The following is a 24885-nucleotide window of genomic DNA, read 5'->3' on the forward strand; positions in this document are numbered from 1 at the left end:
ATAGTCAGAGGCAAAAGTCAGTTGGCAACTTGGGGCAGGAGTTTCTCCTGTCCCTCCTTTCTCTTGTCAGAATGCAAATCATTCTTAGAAGCTCCCAGAAAACTTTTCTTACCTATCATTGGCCAGAACAAGGTCACCTGCCCATCACACAAAAGATCAGGTGAATACCCCACCTACATCCCAGATACCAGGTATCTCATCTTGGCAGTAGGACCAGTCAGGGCTCTGTTAATAAGAAGAGGGGAGGCTCTGAAGGAGGAAGTGGATGGTGTTGATCACAGTATTTTATTTCTCCATTCCTTCTGTGTCTTCCTTAGGGAACTAGTTATTTACATGTTTGATTCCCATTGTCAGTCCATTTTGCTCAATTGTTTCCCTCTTGTTTTCCGTGTTATTTCCTCATCCTGTTTTTCACATCACTGATAGAGTTTTCTGTCATGTTTGTATTTTTAGATTCTGGAAAATAATTCTTTCCTCAATTATTTTCTGAGCTGCTGGATCCTCCAACCCTCTTCATATTCTGATATTTTAGTTCATCTTTCATCTCTTGTTTCATCAGTCTTTTGCAAATTCTTGTTTCTTTCTTTTATTTTGTAGGATCAAATATTCGTATAGGTCTCTGCTAGCTTTTTATTTTTTTCTTCCTGCTTTTCCATCTTTAATTGGAGTCTTTCTGTTTGTTCTGCTGTTTGCCTCAGCAAACCTGTGTATTTGAATTCCTCTGACCCTGCCTTCTGTCAGGACCCTGAAGTCTGAGCACATGAGTTAGAGACCTATATGTAATGGCTTGTATTCTTTGTTTGGTCTCACAGCTGCCTGGTGAGGGTGGGAGGAGAGCATGGGCTCTGGGCAATGGGAGTTGGAGAACCCTGCCTGCTCCACTTGCTCTAGTTCTTTGAAAACCACAGAGAAACAGTCTCCTCTGGGTGGGGTCTTCCTGTTTCCTAAGGAGTGCCTGTGTGGTTCTGCTCCCTTTCCCTTCCTCCCTGTCAGTCTGGGCCAGCTGTCATGTGGCCTCCTTGTGGGTCACAGGCTTTCTGTCTCCTCACCCCTCTGCCCCATGTCTGCTGCCTTTCCCACCTGGGTCTCTTGCTCCTGGAACAGTGTTTCTCAAACTGGTGTGTTTTATAGTCTCAGGATCCTGCAAGAGCTACATTAGAGTGTTTATATTTTATGCTTTCATTTCAATAATAATCTGGTGATTAGTATGTGTATATTTGGGTCCTGCAGGTGCCCACCTTATAACAAAGGCATTTTCAGGGCTGCATTTGCTTTTGTGTTAAGGCACCTTCATGGGTGCACCAGATAATGGCACAGAGCATCGTCCTGATGGGGACCACTGGTTCATGGTTCACATGGAGGAGACAGGTGGGAGGACCGGTCCTGAGGTGGGGCAGGGCAGAGTGACAATAATAACCTGTGGTTTTGATGCCAGCACCGCTCTTTATGCTGTGAGTCTGTTGACTCAGTGACTCTGCTGACAGCTCTATGAGGGAAGGCCTGACGACTTCCCTCTCACAGCTGAGGATATGGAGGCACTGCGAGGTCAAGGCCCTGTTCAAGAGTGTGCAGCTGGTAAGTGTTGTGAGGGTGTGACCCAGGCAGCTCGGCCCCAAAGCCTAATTTCTTGCCCATTATGCTGTAAGACTCAAGTACATTTGCTCAAGGATTAATTCAGCAAAAACCAGTTTGCTGAAAAACAGTTTATAGAAAAATCCATTTTCTAAAAGGGTAAATCACAGGATGAGCAGTTTGATGAATTTGACAAATTTATGAAATATTCATTTCTATCAATTATTGATACATTTACAATGATTTGAATCAGATGTATTACCAGAGCCCATGAAAATTTTGGGGAGCAAAGACTCCAGGAATCTGGCTTCAGATTGCCTCCCTGGCCTCAAACTCCCAGACTCTCTGCCTGTCAGTCTCCTCTTCTCTCTGCCTTGCAGTCTTCCCTCTCAGACTGTCTTGTGAACTGACTTCTCTTTCTATCTCCTGCAGGGAGCTGGGTAGAGAGACATGAAACATTGCTTTAGGTACTGTTAGGAAGAAATGATGAAACTTGCCAGCTAAAATAGCAGAAATCTTTGAAAGCTGTTAGCCATTTCATCCAATATGAATAGCTTTTTTACATATAGTTTAAAAATTTTCTTATAAATGGATACCTTGATAATTTCGATGACTTTATGAATCATCCACCAAATTGGCATCTGGAAAACTGGCCTTCTTCTGCCCCTGAGCATCTCTCCAATAGGCACATTATGTTAAAAAAATTCCTGCTCTGCAGCTGTCAGGGACATGTCTAACTTGTATGCAGAAGTACGGTATTCTATCTTTCTGGCGGCAACTTATAAAAGTTCATTAGTAATAATGTAGTAAATATCCACTATGGGTGCAAATACCCAAGGAACAACTTTCTTGTTCTGTAATTCCAGTAATAAGTAGATCAATATTTATTCAATAGAGATTTTAATAATGGTGTGTTGTTATTTTTTTCAGGTCAATAAAGCAATTTACAGATGTATCAATTGCTACCTGGTTGAGTTTTGGTTAAGATGAAGTTGTCTATTTTGAATTAGTGAAGAAAAAATTTAATAAAATATTGTACAATAAGTGCATGTGAAGTGGCATTCTTTGTGTTAAAGTTAAAAAGTAAATTAACCATATAACCTGATGTGAAGCTACAGTTTTTTCCTCCTGATCCTAGCATGAATGATTTAATTTCACCACCCATCTCATTACACTAGAGTTGTGCTTGTCTTTTCTCCCTCAGACTCTCATAAGAGAAATACATTCTAAGACAGAGAAGTTACAGAAGACTCTGGGATCACCAGACTTCAGAGCATGCTCATGCTATATAAAGTAGATAAAATTCTTATCCATACTATAGAAAGGGTACAAAAATTACATAACCTGTCCAGGGTCACACAGCCAGTGTGTGGTGAAGCCCCCACTGCACTGTAAGTCCCTTGAGGACAGGGGTTTACCTTAGTTTTCATTGGACTTTCCCCTTACCAGCACCTAATGGGCACTCTGTCTGAATGTGAGGAGTGAGTGAGGAAATGAAAAGGAAGAGACTGTTCAGAAGAGAGCCCCATATATGCAAACAGAGGGCAAGTGGGCATGGTGGAATGTGCCAGGGTCCAGCCCCGGTGGATCCAGGGTAATTTGAAGCAGAGACGGTGTTGGTGAGGAGAGACTTATTTATTAGAGATATAAAGAGAGATTAGGAAAGAATAGTATAGTAGGAAAATTAGTGGAGAAAAGAGGCTGAATAACTTGGTTTACACAGGAGACTAATAAAGCTCCAAGACAAAGAGCTTGCACCATCTACATAGGCCACTGGCACCCGCTTGAATAGCGGAGGGTGCCATGCCTTGGGCTCCCTCTCGCATGGGTCTTAGAAGCCAGGGCAAATAAGTAGACACAGGGAGCCTCTGTGCTCCAGATGGGAATTCAGCCTGAAAGGGAAGAAAAGAATGACATGGGGGAGCCAAGCATTGGTGCCAGACCCAAGACTTTATTTTCAAAAGCAGCTTATATATCCCAAGTTGTACATAAAGAAATAATGGAATATGCAGAGTTATGCAGGGGCAGCAGTCCTGACCCTTATTGAGACCAAGCTTTCCTTTTGCATACGTTCCCATATACAAAAGGTCTCAGGTGGTTTTACATCATCTTCTGGCCAGGGGGCCTGTTAACATTTTTATGGCTCTTTTCCTAGATAAATGTCTATCAACTGGAAAACTCCTTTTCCCTTGAAGTGTTTTTTCTTTAATCTGCATCACCCTCAAAGTACTAAATAAAGTTACATTCCTGTAGAACAAAGGTGCAGTGGGTTATAACAAAGAAAGTACTTAACTCAAAGATCTAATGTTGCTAATACCAGGGCTACTACCTGTTTTTTCTACATACTGACTATATCAACAAATAAAAGATATGAAATCTTGGCAGCAAGAATTGGCTCAACAAATGAAACCCTTAATCAGTCCTATTCTAATGATTTTGACTCCTCAGAAGCCCCTACATTCCTAGGATGTTTTAAGCTTTCTGTGCCTCTTGCGGTCAAGAGGCCACAAACAATCACATGCACAAACCTGTCAGGCAGGCTAGAAAGCCATCAGAGGGGTTTTTGGATTGAAACACTCTTATTATGCCCAGGAGACTTATTTTCTAAAAGCTCTAAATTAACTTTTTCCAGAAAAAGTTGGTGGGGGGACAGCCCTCCTGTAATGTCAGAAGAGTAGGTGGAAAGCATAACACATTAAAGCAGGCAGACTCTGGTTTTGGGGTAGATGCTCGAGAAAATCCAGCGAGGCTCCCTTAAGGCCTGACTTGCCTTTGCCGGTTGGGCCCCTTAACCTCATGACCTTTGCCACGGGCGGGACTCCTCATGCCGGCTCCCGGCAGGAATGGGGCAGCTGAACCAATATTACACCTCCTTTTTTATTTTAAAATTTTACTGGAATATATTTGATTTACAGTGTTTATTAGTTTCAGGTGTATAGCAAAGTGGATCAGTTATACATATACATATATCCACTCTTTTTTAGATTATTTCCCATATAGGCCGTTACAGAGTGTTGAATAGAGCTCTCTGTGCTATACAATGGGACTTCCCTGGTGGCTCAGATGGTAAAGCATCTGTCTACAATGTGGGAGACCTGGGTTCGATCCCTGAGTTGGGAAGATCCCCTGGAGAAGGAAATGGCAATCCACTCCAGTACTATTGCCTGGAAAACCCCATGGACAGAGGAGCCTGGTAGGTTGCAGTTCATGGGGTCGCAAAGAGTCGGACACAAATGCGTCCTTATTAGTTATGTGTTTTATATATAGTGGAGCTTCTCAGGCAGCTCAGTGGTAAAGAATCCACCTGCCAATGCAGGAGATGCGGGTTCAATCCCTGGGTTGGGAAGATCCCCTTGAAAAGGAAATGGCAACCCACTCCAGTATTCTTGCCTGGAAAATCCCATGGACAGAGGAGCTTGGTGGGTTACAGTTCATGGGGTCACAAAAAGAGTCAGACATGACTTAGCGACTAAACAACAACAATTTTATGTATAGTAGTATGTATATGTCAATCTCAATCTCCCAACTAATCCCACCTTCTCTCCTCCTGAACTGGTAAGCATAAGTTTGTTTTCTGCACCTGTGTCTCTATTTCTGTTTTGCAAATAAATTCATTTGTACCATGTTTTTAGATTCCACATATAAGCAATATCATATGATGTCTTTCTCTGTCTGACTGCATCTCCCTTTTAACATTAGTTGTTTCTAATCTGTAGCCCTCAGGAAAGTAGGGGACTTGGTATTTTATGATGCCATGGCTTAAAGCTCCCGTAAGGCCTCCCATCCGCTGACCTACCCTGTTTATTTCCTCTGTGTAATCAAGGTGATGCTCTAGGCTGATGTGGGAAAGGTGGTAATGGGTTGTACTGACCACAGGTTCTCACATTGCTCAGAGGAAGGTTGAACTATGGTTTATGTACTCAGAGGTGGTAACCAGCCTTTGAAAGGGCAAGTCTGGAATGCAGCAAAAAATGGGCATCTATCAGCCTAAACATGTGATTAAGTCCCATCCATCCAGGGTGAGAGCTAGAGTCTGGAGGGCACGAGCTTTCCAGGACTGGGGGCAGGGTATCCTGAGTTCCTTAGTCCTCACTCCTCAGATCCTTCTCCTCTCCTGCTTGGATCTGAAGTCTAATTAAGCCTACTAGGCTCAATGATGTTGGGAAATGGGTGTCTGCCTGCCAGTCCTAAATTGATACCCTGGGTGATGCATTAGCCTCCAATTTCTCGACTTGCAGGTTTGAAGACTATAATCTATAATGAGACTGTGTACATTCACTGAGGTGGGGACTTTTTGATTACATCACATAAACTATTTAAAAATATTTCTCAGTTCCCCTATTTTCCCTGAGATTTCCCAGCCTTGCCCTCCCCTATTCTCTGCTGGCTCATTTTCATCACCTTTCTGGCAGATCACACTCACACCTCCATGGACAGATGTCCTCCAGGTGTAAAGTTGCTTTCTTCTCATATGCAGGATTATACTGTCCACACAGGTGAGGTGTCTGCTTCTCAGGCTTAGATTCTTGGAGCTAGGGGCTGGCCCCAGTGTTCTTCTTTGCTCCAGCTCCCTGGGGAGACCCTGGCTCAGTCAGATCACTGTCAGGTTTCTTGTGTTTCCTGGGGTCTCACATCCTAGACTGATATTGCACCAGCCTACTGTGTTAGTAGATGAATGAATCTGGATCTGGGGATGGGCTCTTGGGTGAGAGGGGACAAAAGAGAAACTGAGTTTCAAGGTTGGAGGCACATCCAAGTATTAAGTTATATCCTTCCACTTTCATCTATGTGATACAGCTATGGGAGGTTTCTAACTACAGATCTGGGGAAGAAATCTACTCCCCCTGGCCTACTGGGTTCTGACTCCCAGCCCTGGGGTAAATGGTTGACTTCTTTCTGTGCTTTGTTAAGCCTAGATAATTAAATAATCATGATTTATAGAAATTTTTTATAATTTCACATATACATGAAAATGATATATGACAATTGCATAATGTATATAATATGATGTATATAATAACCATGACATGGGATGGGTTGTGAATATAGTGAAAAAATATGTTTAAGTTCTTGTTTTGTACAAAGGGAAAGCATAATAGTGATTATCTTTAAATGTTGAAGTAAAAATTGAAGTTTAGTAACCAGTAGGATAAAAATACAAGGTGGTATAATTTATAAATTACTAAAGAAGTCTGTGTCAAAGATAGATTGAAGGCAATCCTTATCAAGCTACCAGGGGTATTTTTCGCAGAGCTAGAACAAATAATTTCAAGATTTGGATGGAAATACAAAAAACCTCGAATAGCCAAAGCAATCCTGAGAAAGAAGAATGGAACTGGAGGAATCAACCTGCCTGACTTCAGTCTCTACTACAAAGCCATAGTCATCAATACAGTATTGTACTGGCACAAAGACAGAAATACAGATCAATGGAACAAAATAGAAAGCCCAGAGATAAATCCACGCACCTATGGACACCTTATCTTTGACAAAGGAGGCAAAAATATACAATGGAGAAAAGACAATCTCTTTAACAAGTGGTGCTGGGAAAACTGGTCAACCACTTGTAAAAGAATGAAACTAGAACACTTTCTAACACCATACACAAAGTAAACTCAAATGGATTAAAGATCTAAATGCAAGACCAGAAACTATAAAACTCTTAGAGAAAAACATAGGCAGAACACTAGCTGACATAAATCACAGCAGGATCCTCTATGACCCACCTCCCAGAGTAATGACAATAAAAACAAAAATAAACAAATGGGACCTAATTAAACTTAACATCTTTTGTACAAAGAAGGAAACTATAAGTAAGGTGAAGAGGCAGCCTTCAGAATGGGAGAAAATAATAGTAAATCGAACAACTGACAAGGAATTAATCTCCAAAATATATAAGCAGCTCATGCAGCTCAATACCAGAAAAATGAACAATCCAGTCAAAAACTGGGCCAAAGAACTAAACAGACATTTCTCCAAAGAGGACATACAGATGGCTAATAAGCACATGAAAAGATGCTCAATCACTCATTATTAGAGAAATACAAATCAAAACCACAATGAGGTATCATCTCATGCTGGTCAGAATCAGTTCAGTTCTGTTCAGTCACTCACTTGTTTGACTGTCCGTGACTCCATGAACCGCAGTACACCAGGCTTCCCTGTCCTTCAGTATCTCCTGAAGTTTGCCCAAATTCATGTACATTGAGTTGGTGATGCTATCCAACTATCTCATTCTCTGCCACCTGTTCTCCTTTGACTTTAATCTTTCCCAGCATCAGGGTCTTTTCCAACAAGTCAGCTCTTTGCAGCAGGTGGCCTTGGAGCTTCAGATTCAGCATCACTCCTTCCAATGAATATTCAGAGTTGATTTCCTTTAGCATTGACTGGTTTGATCTTGCAGCCCAAGGGGCTCTCAAGAGTCTTCTCCAGCACCACAATTTGGAAGCACTAATTCTTCATCACTCAGCCTTCTTTATGGTTCAACTAAAATCTCTACCCGACTCCTGGAAAAATCATAGCTTTGACTCTATGGACTATTGTTGGCAAAGTGATGTCTCTCCTTTTTAATATGTTGTCTAGGTTTGTCATAGCTTTCCCCACAAGGAGCAAGTATCTTTTAATGTCATGGCTGCAGTCAACATCCACTGTGATTTTGGAGACCAAGAAAATAAAAATCTGTCACTGTTTCCAGTTTTTCTCCTTCTATTTGCCATGAAGTGATAGAACTGGATGCCATGATGTTAGTTCTTGAATGTTGAATTTCGATCCAATTTTTCATTTTCTCTTTCATTCTCATCAATAGACTCTTTAGTTCCTTTTCACTTTCTGCCACTAGAGAGGTACAATCTGCATATCTGAGGTTGTTGATATTTCCCCCAGCAATCTTAATTTCAGCTTGTGATTCATCTAGTAGGTGCCTACATGTAAAAAAAGGAATACATTTGAATGGATTATATCCCCTTATTAAAGGGCCAAGATTCTAGATTAGGTAAAGTCAGCCGTATGCTATTTATATGATCTAATGACACAGAAAGATTAAAAGAAAGAGAAGGTGAAAAGGTAGACCGGAAAATTATGTTATACCCCTTATCCTTGATTTGGACACCCATCTCAGAAAAATACAATTCTCCTAGTTAGCTTCTTTTTCTCCTTTACCTTTAGCTTCTCCTCTTTTCTTAGATATTTGTGAGGCCTCCTCAGACAACCATTTTGCTTTTTTGCATTTCTTTTTCTTGGGGATGGTCTAGATCACTGCCTCCTGTACAATGTCATGAACCTCCATCCATAGTTCTTCAGCACTCTATCAGAGCTAATCGATCTAATCCCTTATATCTATTTGCTACTTCCACTGTATAATCATAAGGGATTTTATTTAGGTCATAGCTGAGTGGCCTAGTGGCTTCCCCTACTTTCTTCAATTTAAATCTGAATTTGGCAATAAGGAGTTCATGATCTGAGCTACAGTCAGCTCCTGGTCTTGTTTTTGTTGACTGTGTAGAGCTTCTCCATCTTTGGCTGCAAAGAATATAATCAATCTGATTTCGGCATTGGTCATCTGGTGATGTCCATGTGTAGAGTCTTGTGTTGTTGAAAGAGGGTGTTTCCTATGACCAGTGTGTTCTCTTAGCAAAACTCTGTTAGTCTTTGGCCTGCTTCATTTTGTACTCTAAGGCCAAATTTGCCTGTTACTCCAGGTGTTTCTTGACTTCCTACTTTTCCTATTCCAGTCCCCTATAATGAAAAGGACATCTTTTTTGGGTGTTAAGTCTAGAAGGTCTTGTAGGTCTTCATAGAACCGTTAAACTTCAGTTTCTTCAGCATTACTGGTTGGGGCATAGACTCAGATTCCTGTGATATTGAATGCCTTGGAAACGAACAGAGATCATTCTGTCGTTTTTGAGATTGCATCAAAGGAAGCAATCCCATGTCCAAGGAGCGGTGGCTGTGCGGGCACAGGAGGGGCAAGAGGAGCTATTCCATGTTCAAGGTCAGGAGGGGAGCGGTGAGGAGATACCCCTCATCCAAGGTAAGGGGCAGCAGCTGCACTTTGCTGGAGCAGCTGTGAAGAGATACCCCACGTCTATGGTAAGAGAAACCCAAGTAAGACAGTAGGTGTTGTAAGAGGGCATCAGAGGGCAGACACACTGAAACCATAATCACATAAAACTAGTCAATCTAATCACACTAGGACCACAGCCTTGTCTAACTCAGTGAAACTAAGCCATGCTATGTGGGGCCATCCAAGATGAGTGGGTCATGATGGAGAGGTCTGACAGAATGTGGTCCACTGGAGAAGGAAAAGGCAAACCACTTCAGTATTCTTGCCTTGAGAACCCCATGAACAGTATGAAAAGGCAAAATGATAGGATACTGAAAGAGGAACTCCACAGGTCAGTAGGTGCCCAATGTGCTACTGGAGATCAGTGGAGAAGTAACTCCAGAAAGAATGAAGGGATGGAGCCAAAGCAAAAACAATATCCACTTGTGGATGTGACTGGTGATAGAAGCAAGGTCTGATGCTGTAAAGAGCAATATTGCATAGGAACCTGGAATGTTAGATCCATGAATCAAGCAAATTGGAAGTGGTCAAACAGGAGATAGAAAGAGTGAACATCGACATTCTAGGAATCAGTGAGCTAAAATGGACTGGAATGGGTGAATTTAACTCAGATGACCATTATATCTACTACTGCAGGCAGCAATCCCTTAGAAGAAAAGGAGTAGCCATCATGGTCAACAAAAGAGTCCAAAATGCAGTACTTGGATGTGATCTCAAAAACGACAGAATGATCTCTGTTCGTTTCCAAGGCAAACAATTCAGTATCACAGGAATCCAAGTCTATGCCCCGACCAGTAATGCTGAAGAAGCTGAAGTTGAACGGTTCAATGAAGACCTACAATACTTTCTAGAATTAACACCCCCCAAAGACGTCCTTTTCATTATAGGGGACTGGAATACAAAAGTAGGAAGTCAGAAACACCTGGAGTAAGAGACAAATTTGGCCTTGGAATATGGAATGAAGTAGGGCAAAGGCTAATAGAGTTTTGCCAAGAGAACGCACTGGTCATAGCAAACACCCACTTCCAACAACACAAGAGAAGACTCTACACATGGACATCACCAGATGGTCAACACCAAAATCAGATTGATCATATTCTTTGCAGCCAAAGATGGAGGTGCTCTATACAGTCAGCAAAAACAAGACCAGGAGCAGACTGTGGCTCAGATCATGAACTCCTTATTGCCAAATTCAGATTTAAACTGGAGAAAGCAGGGAAAACCACTAGACCATTCAGGGTATGACCTAAATCAAATCCCTTGTGATTATACAGTGGAAGTGAGAAATAGATTTAAGGGACTAGATCTGAGAGACAGAGTGCCTGATGCACTATGGACGGAGGTTCATGACATTGTACAGGAGAGAGGGATCAAGACCATCCCCATGGAAAAGAAATGCCAAAAAGCAAAATGACTGTCTGGAGAGGCCTTACAAATAGCTGTGAAAAGAAGAGAAGTGAAAAGCAAAGGAGAAAAGGAAAGATGTAAGCATCTGAATGCAGAGTTCCAAAGAATAGCAAGGAGAGATAAGAAAGCCTTCCTTAGCAATCAATGCAAAGAAATAGAGGAAAACAACAGAATGGGAAAGACTAGAGATCTCTTCAAGAAAATTAGAGACACCAAGGGAACATTTCATGCAAAGATGGGCTCGATAAAGGACAGAAATGGTATGGACCTAACAGAAGCAGAAGATTTTAGGAAGAGGTGGCAAGAATACACAGAAGAACTGTACAAAAAAGATCTTCACAACCCAGATAATCACGATGGCGTGATCACTCACCTAGAGCCAGACATCCTGGAATGTGAAGTCAAGAGGGCCTTAGAAAGCATCACTACGAACAAAGCTAGTGGAGGTGATGGAATTCCAGTTGAGCTGTTTCAAATCCTGAAAGATGATGCTGTGAAAGTGCTGCACTCGATATGCCAGCAAATTTGGAAAACTCAGCAATGGCCACAGGACTGGAAAAGGTCAGTTTTCATTCCAATCCCAAAGAAAGGCAATGCCAAAGAATGCTCAAACTACCACACAATTGCACTCATGTCATATGCTAGTAAAGTAATGCTCAAAATTCTCCAAGCCAGGCTTCAACAGTGCGTGAACCGTGAACTTCCAGATGTTCCAGCTGGTTTTAGAAAAGGCAGAGGAACCAGAGATCAAATTGTCAACATCCGCTGGATCATGGAAAAAGCAAGAGTTCCAGAAAAACATCTACTTCTGCTTTATTGACTATGCCAAAGCCTTGGACTGTGTGGATCACAAGAAACTGTGGAAAATTCTGAAAGAGATGGGAAAACCAGACTACCTGACTGGCCTCTTGAGAAACCTATATGCAGATCAGGAAGCAACAGTTAGAACTGGACATGGAACAACAGACTGGTTCCAAATAGGAAAAGGAGTATGTCAAGGCTGTGTATTGTCACCCTGCTTATTTAACTTATATGCAGAGTACATCATGAGGAATGCTGAACTGGAAGAAGCACAAGCTGGAATCAAGACTGCCAGAAGAAATACCAATAACCTCAGATATGCAGATGACACCATCCTTATGACAGAAAGTGAAGAGGAACTAATAAGCCTCTTGATGAAAGTGAAAGAGGAGAGTGAAAAAGTTGGCTTAAAGCTCAACATTCAAAAGATAAAGATCATGGCATCTCATCCCATCACTTCATGGGAAATAGATGGGGAAATAGTGGAAACAGTGTCAAACTTTATTTTTTTGGGCTCCAAAATCACTGCAGATGATGATTGCAGCCTTGAAATGAAAAGACACTTACTCCTTAGAAGGAAAGTTGTGACCAACCTAGATAGCATGTAGAAAAGCAGAGCCATTACTTTGCCAACAAAGGTCCGTCTAATCAAGGCTATAGTTTTACCAGTGGTCATGTATGGATGTGAGAGTTGGACTGTGAAGAAAGCTGAGCGCTTAAGAATTGATGCTTTTGAACTATGGTGTTGGAGAAGACTCTTGAAAGTCTCTTGGACTGCAAGGAGATTTAACCAGTCCATTCTAAAGGAGATCAGTCCTGGGTGTTCATTGGAAGGAATGATGCTAAAGCTGAAACTACAGTACTTTGGCCTCCTCATGCGAAGAGTTGACTCATTGGAAAATTCTCTGATGGGAGAATTCTCTGATGGGAGGGATTGGGGGCAGGAGGAAAAGGGGATGACCGAGGATGAGATGGCTGGGTGGCATCATGAACTCAATGGAGGTGAGTTTGAATGAAGTCCGGGAGTTGTGATGGACAGGGAGGCCTGGCGTGGTGCAATTTATGGGGTCGCAAAGAGTCAGACACGACTGAGTGACTGAAGTGAACTGAACTGCATTTCAGTTAGGGTCATCTGAGTTAAGTTCACCCATTCCAGTCCATTTTAGTTCGCTGCTTCCTAAAATGTTGATGTTCACTCTCTCTATCTTCTGTTGACCACTTCCAATTTGCCTTGATTTATTGACCTAACATTTCAGGCTCTTATGCAATATTGTTATTTACAGCATCAGACTTTACTTTCATCACCAGTCACATCCACAACTGGGTGTTGTTTTTGCTTTGGCTTTGTCTCTTCATTTGTTCTGGAGTTATTTCTCCACTGATCTCCCATAGCATATTGGAAAAGATATACCCATTTGAATGCACAGGTCTAAAGAATAGCAAGGAGAGACAAGAAAGCCTTCCTCAGTGATCAATGCAAGGAAATAGAGGAAAATAATATAATAGAAAAGACTAGAGATCTCTTCAAGAAAATTAGAGATACCATCTTTCATGCAAAGATGGGCACAATAAAGGACAGAAATGGTATGGACCTAACAGAAGCAGAAGATACTAAGAAGATGTTGCAAGAATACACAGAAGAACTATACAAAAAAGATCTTCATGACCCAGATAACCATGACGGTGTGATCACTCATCTAGAACCAGACATCCTGGAATGTGAAGTCAAGTGGCCCTTAGGAAGCATCACTATGAACAAAGCTAGTGGAGGTGATGGAATTCCAGTAGAGCTATTTCAAATCCTGAAAGATGATGCTGTGAAAGTGCTGCACTCAATATGCCAGCAAATTTGGAAAACTTAGCAGTGGCCACAGGACTGGAAAAGGTCAGTTTTCATTCCAATCCCAAAGAAAGGCAATGCCAAAGAATGCTCAAACTACCACACAATTGCACTCATCTCACACGCTAGTAAAGTAATGCTCAAAATCCTCCAAGCCAGGCTTCACAGTATGTGAACCGTGAACATCCAGATGTTCAAGCTGGTTTAGAAAAGGCAGAGGAACCAGAGATCAAATTGCCAACATCCGTTGGATCATCAAAAAAGCAAGAGAGTTCAAGAAAAACATCTATTTCTGTTTTATTCATTAGACCAAAGCCTTTGACTGTGTGGATCATAGTCACAAACTGTGGAAAATTCTGAAAGAGAGGGGAATACCAGACCACCTGACCTGCCTTCTGAGAAATCTGTATGCAGGTCAAGAAGCAACAGTTAGAACTGGACGAGGAACAACAGACTGTTCCAAATCAGGAAAGGAGTACGTCAAGGCTCTGTATTGTCATCCTGCTTATTTAACTGATATGCAGAGTACATCATGTGTGACGCTGGGCTGGGATCAAGCTGGACTCAAGACTGCTGGGAGAAATATTAATAACCTCAGATATTTAGATGACACCACTCTTACAGCAGAAAGCAAAGAAGAACTAAAGAGCCTCTTAATGAATGTGAAAGAGGAGAGTGAAAAAGTTGGCTTAAAACTCAACATTCAGAAAACTAAGATCATGGCATCTGGTCCCATAACTTCATGGCAAATAGACGGGGAAACAATGGAAAGAGTGATTTTGGGGGCTCCAAAATCACTGTAGATGGTGACTGCAGCCATGAAATTAAAAGATCCTTGCTCCTTGGAAGAAAAGCTATGACCAACCTAGATAGCATATTCAAAAGCAGAGACATTACTTTGCCAGCAGTGGTCCGTCTAGTCAAAGCTATGGTTTTTCCAGTAGTCATGTATGGATGTGAGAGTTGGAGTATAAAAAAAGCTGAGCATGGAAGAATTGTTGCTTTTGAACTGCAGTGTTGGAGAAGACTCTTGAGAGTCTCTTGGACTGCAAAGAGATCCAACCAGTCAATCCTAAAGCAAATCAGTAGTGAATATTCTTTGGAAGGACTGATGCTGAAAGCTGAAGCTCCAATACATTGGCCACCTGATGCAAAGAAGTGACTCATTGGAAAAGACCCTGATGCTGGGAAAGATTGAGGCAGGAGGAGAAGGGGATGACAGAGGATGAGATGGTTGAATGGCATCACTGACTTGATGGACATGAGTTTGAATAAGCTCAGGGAGTTGGTGATGGACAGGAAAGACTGGTGTTCTGCATTCCATGGGGTCTCAAAAAGTTGGACACGATTGAATGACTGAACTGAACTGAAGTTAGCCTCTTAGCGATTGGCAAAATTAAAATTTGGATGAACAGCTAAATAAAGATCTTTTCTTCCTCTGGAGGGTTCTAAGGTCATTTCTCTACACACAGATACATGTGACAGAAAGAAGAAATGTAACACTTATTTTACTAATTCATATTGGGGAGGGGTTAGGGTTAGGGTTAGGGTTAGGGCCTTGAGGTGGACTTTGAATTGTTTTTTGAGAGAGGTTTTTGCACCTTGGGTTCTCACTTGAAGTGCGAACTTTAGTTAAAAGCCTCAGCCACTTGTAACAGAGACTTTGCACAAGTCATTTGCAACAATACTGAAAGCAGAGTTTCTGCTATTTTTTTGAAATGAACATAAAACCCTTGAAGCCAAAGCTATTGGATAAATATAAAAATCAACAGTCAATAGACCTTAATGAGTGCAGTGAATGAACCTGGTCTCACATGACATTTTGTTTATAAATGAGAAAGTGTAGGAATGACACATGCTGTCTAAAATAATTAAGTCACCTTCAAAGTATAATACATTTCACCATATCAAAAGTAAAGTATATTTTTTCCCTTTACTGTCTTGATATAAAACTCTCAATGGTGGGCTCATAAAAATTATAGGTTTAAATTTTGTTTTAGAGGTAATGTTCTATTATCTTTTCAGATAAAACTTTCAGGTTTGTAGAACAGTTGAATTTATGCCAGTAGTTTAGAACATCTGTGTCTGTAATAGAAAGATAACACTACTTTTGCTTGAGCCTAGCACCTGTATTTGCATCAACAAGTGTCGATGATTCAACTTAAAAAAAAAAATATATATATATACTAGAAAAATGTCAGTAAAATGATTGCAGTAGTGGCAATAGTGACTACAGGCCAATAAAATGTAGGAATCTTGTACCTTTGGGTTATTTGTTTTCTAAGTATTATAACTACCCCCCTCCCCCCCCCCCCCAGTCAGTTTCTTCAATATAGGTTTCTTTCATGTTTGGCTAATTTTTTTTTCTAGTGTACCATTTTGATTTCATTTAACTGCCTTTCCTGTATAGTTTCTGTTATTCTCCAAGTGCTTGCTACAGGGAAAAAGTAAATATTTTAAATATTAACATCCTTAATTTATAAAAATATAGCTTGCTAGATTGATACTATTTTAGTTTCAATAGCCTGCTTTAATTCTGCTCCTGTCCAGTTCCATCAGCTACTTTATTTTGTTACTGTCATGAATTACAGCTTTATACATTGTGTGCTCATTAACATAGTTACAATTATTGTTTAAGCATTTTTCCTTTATATTGCATAGGAAGCAAAAAGAGGAGCTACATTTCAAAAATACAATAACTCCTATCTTCTATATTTAACAATGCTGTTACTTTTACTGGTGATCTTTATTTCCTCCTATGGCTTCTAGCTGAGCACCAAAGAATTGATGCCTTTGAACTGTGGTGTTGGAGAAGACTCTTGAGAGTCCCTTGGACTGCAAGGAGATCCAACCAGTCCATCCTAAGGGATATCAGTCCTGGGTGTTCTTTGGAAGGACTGATGCTAAAGCTCAAACTCCAATACTTTGGCCTCCTCATGCTAAGAGTTGACTCATTGGAAAAGACTCTGATGCTCGGAGGCATTGGGGGCTGGAGGATAAGGGGACGACAGAGAATGAGATGGCTGGGTGGCATCACTGACTTGATGGACATGAGTTTGAGTGAACTCCGGGAGAAGGTGATGGACAGGGAGGCCTGGCGTGCTGCGATTCATAGGGTCGCAAAGAGTCGGACACGACTGAGCGACTGAAAGAACTGAAAGAACTGCCTTAATATTTCATATGGTTACATAGAATTCTACTATATATCAAAACATATCAATCCTCCTTTGTCTGCAAATAATGAACATTTAAGTACTTTTCATATTTTTTTGTATTTTACATGAGTTTCATTATCTGTCCTAACTTCTGATTTTTAAAAATGTATAGCTAGTTTTACCATGAAAAAAAAATTATTTTTATGTTGTTAACTATATCAAACTTTTCTGGTTTCAGAGGTTTTTGATTATTTGTGTGTTTGTCATACTTAAGTTTTCCTGCTCTTGGATGTTAAAAAAAATCATTCCAATATTTTTTCAGTTTTTACATTAAAATTTTTTTGTGTGGTGTATTTTTTATTGTGGAAAAATAAATGTAACATAAATTTATCATCTTAACCAATTTAGGTGTACAGTTCAGAGTCATTAAGTATACTTATAATGTTGTGCAGTCATTAGCACTATCCATTTCCAGACACGTTCAAGTCTTTGTGAAATTTGTTTTTGTATGAAGCATGTTGTGTGACTTCAGTATTTTTTCCTGATGGCTAGCCAATTGTCTCAAAACATTCTTGTGTCTTATCCTGAATTTTTTATGCCTATTTAGGTGCTGATACCATGCTGCTTTAATAATGGTAGTTTCATGGTATGTTTTAATTTCTTTGGAGTAATCTCTTTTTTGTACTTATTTTTTTAGAATGTCTTTGAAGAAATGTCTATTTAGTTCTTTGGCCCATTTTTTGATTGGGTCGTTTATTTTTCTGGAATTGAGCTGCATAAGTTGCGTGTATATTTTTGAGATTAGTTGTTTGTCAGTTGCTTCATTTGCTATTATTTTCTCCCATTCAGAAGGCTGTCTTTTCACTTTGCTTATATTTTCCTTTGTTGTGCAGAAGCTTTTAATTTTAATTAGATCCCATTTGTTTATTTTTGCTTTTATTTCCAGTATTCTGGGAGGAGGATCATAGAGGATCTTGCTGTGATTTATGTCAGAGAGTGTTTTGCCTATATTCTCCTCTAGGAGTTTGGTTTATGTTTGGGAATGCATGTACACCCGTGGTGGATTCATGTCAATGTATGGCAAAACCAATACAGTATTGTAAAGTAAAATGAAGTAAAAAATATATATATATTCTATCACACACAAAAAATAAAATAAAATAAAAAAAAGAAAAAAAAACTTTAATGAAAAGAAGAGCAAACCGTTATCTGATCAGCCACTATATGCCAAGTGCTAAATAGGTGACATATGTATTTTTTCATTATACTGCTCCACCTTGAGATAGGTATTATTATTCATATTTCCACAGACGAGGGAGCTGAACCTTCAAGCAAAGGGGAAACAGTGCCCAGTATAATAGGATGAGTAACTTAAAGCCTGGGATGCAAACCCATATAGTTTTGTTACGCAGAAAGTTAGGCATGAGCAATGAGAGGCTGCCTAGCCAAAAAGGATGCAAGCTGATCTGTAAACCCCACCCTAGACATGCCCAGGAGAGCTCACAGATATGCTATAAAAATAACCACAAAGACTTCTCCAACTCTGGCACATGTGCCCTTGATGCACAGCTGTGTCCTCAAGTAACCTTCAGCAGCTAGGAGCCCATTAAGGTTCATAAATATTCTGTACATACATACATCTGATTATAACAGACTGAATTATGGCAAAAACATGTGCAATAGAGCCTGTTGTTATATAACTTGCAACTGTAAATCAAAACTCTCACCTAGATGAATATGTAAAAGCCCTGTCTTGCATCAGCCCAGACATACCTCTTTTCCTGATTGGCCTTGAGCATATACCCATTTGCATTTTGCACAGGTCAGAACCAGAGGAGAAGAGAGTATATAAAGGGAAGCCAAGCAGGATAAGGCCACTCCTTCAGGGTTGGTTCGCTCCCATGTCTCAGGAGTGTACTCTCTGCTATTTAATAAAAGATCTGTTTGTTTGAGCTGTAAAAAAAAAAAAATGTCTTTGAATGTTCTTGCTTCTTATATTTTCATATAAAAAACCTTGCTTGTCTGAATTTAAACAAAAATCCTGTTGATGTTTTTTATTTTATTTATTTATTTATTTATTTTTTTAATTTTTAGTTTTTTATTTTTTAAATTTTAAAATCTTTAATTCTTACATGCATTCCCAAACATGAACCCCCCTCCCACCTCCCTCCCCAGAACATCTTTCTGGGTCATCCCCATGCACCAGCCCCAAGCATGCTGCATCCTGCGTCAGACATAGACTGGCGATTCAATTCACATGATAGTATACATGTTAGAATGTCATTCTCCCAAATCATCCCACCCTCTCCCTCTGATGTTTTTTAAAATTAAGATCATATTAAATTTGTAGATTAACTCAAGAGAACTGATTATTTATATTTTAATTTTCCTGTTGAAGAACATGCTTTGTTTTTCCTTTGTTCAGGAATTATTTTGTTATCTTATTGGACCATAAAGAAGGCTGAGGGACAAAAAACTGTCATCTTTGAATTGTGGAGAAGACTCTTGAGAGTCTTTTGGACTGCAAGGAGATCAAGCCAATCAATCCAAAAGGAAGTCAACCTTGAATTTTCATTGGAAGGACTGGTACTGAAGTTGATATTGATAGTGATACTTTGGCCACCTAATGTGAAGAGCTGACTGAGTGGAAAAGACTTTGATGCTGGGAAAGACTGAATGCAAAAGGAGAAAGGAGAGTCAGGGAATGAGATGGTTAGATAATATCACCGACTCAATGGACATGAATGTGAGCAAACTCTGGGAGATAGTGAAGGACAGGGAAGCCTGGCATGCTGCAGTCCAGGGGGTTGCAAAGTCAGCCAATACTGAGTGACTGAACAACAACATCATTTGAATTTTATATTTTTTGTCATAAATCTTTCCCACATTTTCTGTTATATTTTTACACAGGCATTTTATTTATGTGGTGCCAAACATCCCATTCTGTTTATTAGTACCATGGACGAGGGCAACGGAGGATGAGATGGTTAGATAGCAACACTGACTCAATGGACATGAATTTGAATGAACTCTGGGAGACAGTGAAGGATGGGGAAGCTTGGTATGTTGCAGTCCATGGGGTCTCAGAGAACTGAACATGACCTAGTAACTGAACAACAACAACATTGATAACAAGCCTATTTATTTTGCTATATTAATTTTGTATCCAACTCTTTTCCTGAGTTATTCATATCACATGCAATAATTTTCATATGGGTTCTTTTGGAGTTTTCAAGTAAAAAAGTCAAGAATCTATAAATAATATAAACTCCATCTTTAAAAATTTCATACTTCATTTCTTTCCCTGGCCTAATTGTGTTAACTGTGTTAACTAGTATGTCTAACACTGTAAAATTATAGTGATAGAATGGTAGAATCTGTTCTCTAAACTTTGGTTATAATTAACCTGTGAAATTGTCTATGTCAGCTACTTTCTTAGGAGTACTATTTGATGGTGAAAATTTTAAAAAATAAGGTATTTTATCTGTCCATATTTTCTTTTTATTTTGGAGTTTATTGTTGTTGTTTAGTTGCTAAGTTGTGTCCAACTCTTTGCAACCCAATGGACAGTGGCTCCTCTGCCTATGGGATTTCCCAGGCAAGAATACTGGATTGGGTTGCCATTTCCTTCTCCAGAGGATATTCCTGATGCAGGGGTAGAACCTGCATCTCCTGCATTGGCAGCTGGGTTCTTTACTGCTGAGTATCAAGGAAGCCCTCTTGTGGAGTTACTATTGGCAAATTATTTCTTCCCAGAAAATTATTATTTTTGTCTAGATTTTCAGTAAATTTGTATGATATTGGGCAGAGTATTTTGTTAAACTTCCTTTGTATGTGGTTATTTTGTGATTTTAAATTTTTTCTTTGGTTATTTAGGCTTTAAAATGAAAGTTTTTGAAAGATTGGAGACATTAAATCATACTGGTCAGTGGCAATGATTCAGGGGCTTGATCTCTTTCAGATAGGATATTTCAGAGAAGACCTTTTATTTACCCCAAAGCAATGTTTGGTTTTTTGAACAGGGAACTTACATCTGTATGTCTGTGTGGTCCATGAGCTTCTTGAAGCCTGCTCTTCCTCTCTCTCTCTCATATAAAGAAACTTATTAAACTGTTTCTCATAAGCTACAGAAACAATTCTTTACCATGACAGGGAGATGGAGTTCTAATTTATAGCCAAAATGAGAAAACATTCAATGCTGGAATCTGTATAAAATCCAGGTTGTTTCCAATTTTTTTTTTCCTCACTGCACTTTTGGAACCCACAAAGGATACAGGAAGAGGACCAAATCTGGGAATGACTGAAAGTCTGGGTAATAGGTAAGGTCATTTCCATCTCTCATGTATACCAGCACATCCTGTGAACCCTCCCTTGAGGACACATACAAATATGTGTTCATAAAGTTTTTCCCTTGTAAAGTTTTGAGGAACTAAGAGTAAATATAATGATTTAATGCAGTATGCTTTAATGTTTTAAAACTTGTTCTGTTATAAAAGACAGTTGCATCTGCTTCTCTGAAGGACTTCTGGTTGTTGGGTAACCAATAGCATACAGAGAGCTGCTGAAATCAGAGGTGGTTTCCTGGGCACCCTTTGCCCTGCCACCTACACAGCTCTTAGAGAATGATGACAAACGATATAATGGCAGTACTGTGGAAGTGCTCTGGTAGCACAGAGGAGAGCCAGCCTAAATGTAAACAGCAACTCAAGCTAAAAAAAAAAGAAACTCATTCAGGTTTCCTGGAACTACTCACTGATCCTTTAAACTCCATGACACTGACCAGAAAATGATAGCATTTGTCAAGCAGAAAAAGAAACAGGAATACGGATAAGAAAAACACTCAGGGGGCAGCTGTTTCCCTATTGAGATAATTTTCGTAGAAACTGGGATGGAAAGAGAAGGCCAGAAGTGGTGAGAGGAACTAATTAAAATAATGCACATTCTGACTTGTCTGGTATAGGGACACAAATTACTTATGTATGTATTATACTTTTCTGTTTTGATAAAAAATTTGCAAGTAAAAGATGAAAAATGGGGTTTTCCTGTTAAATAACTGATACTTTTTTCATGATTCACAGTTTAAAAACAGAAAAGCCTTTCCTCTGGGAATAGAATGGATATCAGTAACACACAGATTACACACTTTCCTATGTTCTCTAGCCCCTTCCACCTCCTCTACAATAATGAACATTGTGGAAACTTCTAGAAAAGTCAGTTCTCCCTCACAAATCAGTAGCATTTATCAGGAGAGGAATCTGAAGCTCAGAGAAGTAAAGCCACTTGTTTTACTGTATATACGAGTTGCCCAAGATTTTCTAGCCAATAATGGGAGAGCCAGAAATTGAGACCCACTGTCTGACTGAAGAGTTCAGTCCTCCTTTCCAACATAAGGAAATTCTGGGGACAAGGACAGGGGCAGGGTCGCCATGTTGAAGCCTGTTTCACATGAGGCAACATCTGCAGTATACCAGCCTCCCTTCATAGAGAGTGTGTAAACAGCTTGAAACCACAGAGATCACCAGCCACAGGCCGCAGGGATCCCAATGCGCCTTCTCTCCTGTGTCTGCAGGTGGCGCTATAGCTCAGCTGTCCTTGAATGATGGGACAATGGAGGGCTGTCCTGGCTTCACACTGACTCTGCATGCTCTCAGTCTGGGAGTAGAAGAAAGAAGGAGTTTGAGGGGTAAATACTGGGTGGAGAGAAGGGCCTCAGGTTGTGGACACTGTACTCCCAAGAAACAGGAAACGGGAAGATAAGACACCACTCTTAAGACTGAAAAACAACAAGAACTTAAGATGGCAGCTGCAGTAGCTGAGTACAGCAGGACAAATATTTGCCTTTTGAAGTTTAATAGTGATTTTCCTATTCTGAGGGGGTGTTACTCACCAAAAATGAGGCTGATTTGGAACATGAAGGTCTAGGTGGAGAATCAGCTGCTGCAGAAAGAACTATGAAAAGTCTCTCCTTGCTTGATGGGCTAAAGGAAAAAAATAATATATATATATATACACACACACACACATACATTTTTGATGATTTGACAGAGATTTACTTTTCATGGACAGAGGAGCCTGGCAAGCTACAGTTCATGGGGTCGCAGAGAGTTGGAAATGACTGAGTGACTTTCACTTTCAAGGAGGAGCCCCATGACACTATTTTTCAAAGTTCTGGAGGTTAGAAGTTCAAGAGTATGATGTTGGTACGTTTGGTTTCTTCTGAGAACTCTCCTCTTGGCTTGCAGATGGCCAGCTTCTTGCTAACTTCTCATATGGTCTTGTGGGCATTTATACCTGATGTCTCTTTGAGTATCCAAATTTCCTCTTCTTTTAAGTACACAGTCATATTGGATTAGCACAAGCTTTAAGGCCTAATTTTCATCTAATTTACTTTAGTACCCTTAAAAGATCAAAAATTTAGGTATAAATCTAACAAAGTAGGTATCAGATCTATATGAGGAAAATTATAGAAGTCTGATGAATTAAAGAAGAACTAAATAAATAGAGAGATATTCCATGTTCATGGATAGGATTCAACATCCCAGGATGTCAGTTCTTCACAACTTGATCTATAGATTCATGGCAATTCCAATTAACATCCCAGAAAAATACATTTTGAATATTGATCAACAAATTCTAAAGTTTATTTGGAAAAATAAAAACTCAGAATAACCAACACAATATTGAAAGTGAACAAAGGCGAAAGACTAACACTATGCAACTTTGTGACTTAAATAAAGCTACAGTAATCAAGACAGCACAGTGATGGCAAAACAATACACAAATGGATCAATGAAATTAGACTAGAGAGCCCAGAAATAGTCAGCTTATCTTTGACAAGGAAGCAAAAGCAACACAGTAGAACAATGACAGTCTTCTCCACAAATAGTGCCAGAACAGGGGGGCAGTCCTAAGATGGTGGAGGAATAGGACAGGGAGACCGCTTTCTTCCCCACAAATTCACTGAAGGAGCATTTGAACGCTGAACAAATTCCACAAAACAACTTCCAAATGCTGGCAGAGGGCATCAGGCACCCAGGAAGGCAGTCCATTGTCTTAGAAAGGAGGTAGGACAAAGTATAAAAGATAAAAAGAGAGACAAAAGAGTTAGGGATGGAGACCCATCCTGGGAAGGGAGTCTCAAAAGAGGAGAAGTTCCCAAACACCAGGAAACCCTCTCACCGGCAGGTCTGTGGGGAGTTCTGGAATCTCAGGGGGCAATATAACTGGGAGGAAAAATAAATAAGTAAAACCCACAGATTACATACCTAATGGCAACTCCCAGCAGAAAAGTAGCCCAGATGCTCACATCTGCCACCAGCAAGCAGGGGCTGAACAGAGAGGCATGGGCTGCATTGCTTAGGGTAAGGACCCGGCCTGAATGCCCTGAGGGCAATCTGAGGGAGCTAACGTGAGATAGCAACCCAAACTGTGGGATAGCCACACACACACACACACACACACACACACACACAGAGAGAGAGAGAGAGAGAGAGAGAGAGAGAGAGAGAGAGAGAGAGAGAACTATCCCACGAAAAGCCCTAACCTAAGGCACTGCCGGGCTACTCACAGAACAAAGGACTGAGCAAACACCGGAGGAGAGCTAGCCGGCAGTGGGCTAGCCCATCCCCCGCTGGAGGCAGGGAGACAGGGAAGCAGGCGGGTGGCAGACAGAGGTGGAAAGGGGCAATCTCGGCCCCAGAGACAGCATCCTCTACCAAACTGCGAGCAGGCTCCCAGTTGCTAACCAAGACTTCCTGGGATTCTGGACAGATGACATCCGCTGCGAGGGTTGCAGCCAGAGATCAGCTCCCCAGAAGAGACCACAGTGCGACTGAGACGGTTGCCCACCGCGCACCCAGGAAACCCAGTGGCTGGGATGGGGGAGGCGATAAGACCCCCCCTCCCCCCACGTGGGGAGAGCACACTTGCCAAGCACCTGGTTGCCTGAGATGCTCGGACCCGGGAAGGGCACAAAACGCGGACCCAACCATATCTGTGCCTTTGTGGAGTACCTGAGAACCTGAACCTGAGAGGCTAGGATCTGAGAA

At 40.6% G+C, this 24885-nt stretch overlaps 1 long non-coding RNA gene across 3 annotated transcripts; it reads right to left on the reverse strand.

The window, feature by feature from the left end:
* Positions 1 to 1751: 1751 nt before the first annotated feature.
* On the reverse strand, positions 1752 to 24628 carry LOC138416055 (uncharacterized). Of its 3 annotated transcripts, XR_011247501.1 has the most exons (5): positions 24103 to 24628; positions 22725 to 22815; positions 18611 to 18790; positions 7687 to 8492; positions 1752 to 2008 (listed from the first exon to the last, which is right to left on the reverse strand). It is a non-coding gene; the product is annotated as an uncharacterized lncRNA (long non-coding RNA). The 3 variants fall into 3 exon arrangements; XR_011247494.1 differs by lacking the exon at positions 7687 to 8492 and having other exon boundaries at positions 24103 to 24619; XR_011247493.1 differs by lacking the exons at positions 1752 to 2008; positions 7687 to 8492 and adding an exon at positions 3504 to 6272 and having other exon boundaries at positions 24103 to 24621.
* Positions 24629 to 24885: the final 257 nt, after the last annotated feature.

This window comes from Ovis canadensis, chromosome 1 (genome assembly GCF_042477335.2).
Source record: "Ovis canadensis isolate MfBH-ARS-UI-01 breed Bighorn chromosome 1, ARS-UI_OviCan_v2, whole genome shotgun sequence".
In the NCBI taxonomy this organism is placed as follows: Eukaryota; Metazoa; Chordata; class Mammalia; order Artiodactyla; family Bovidae; genus Ovis; species Ovis canadensis.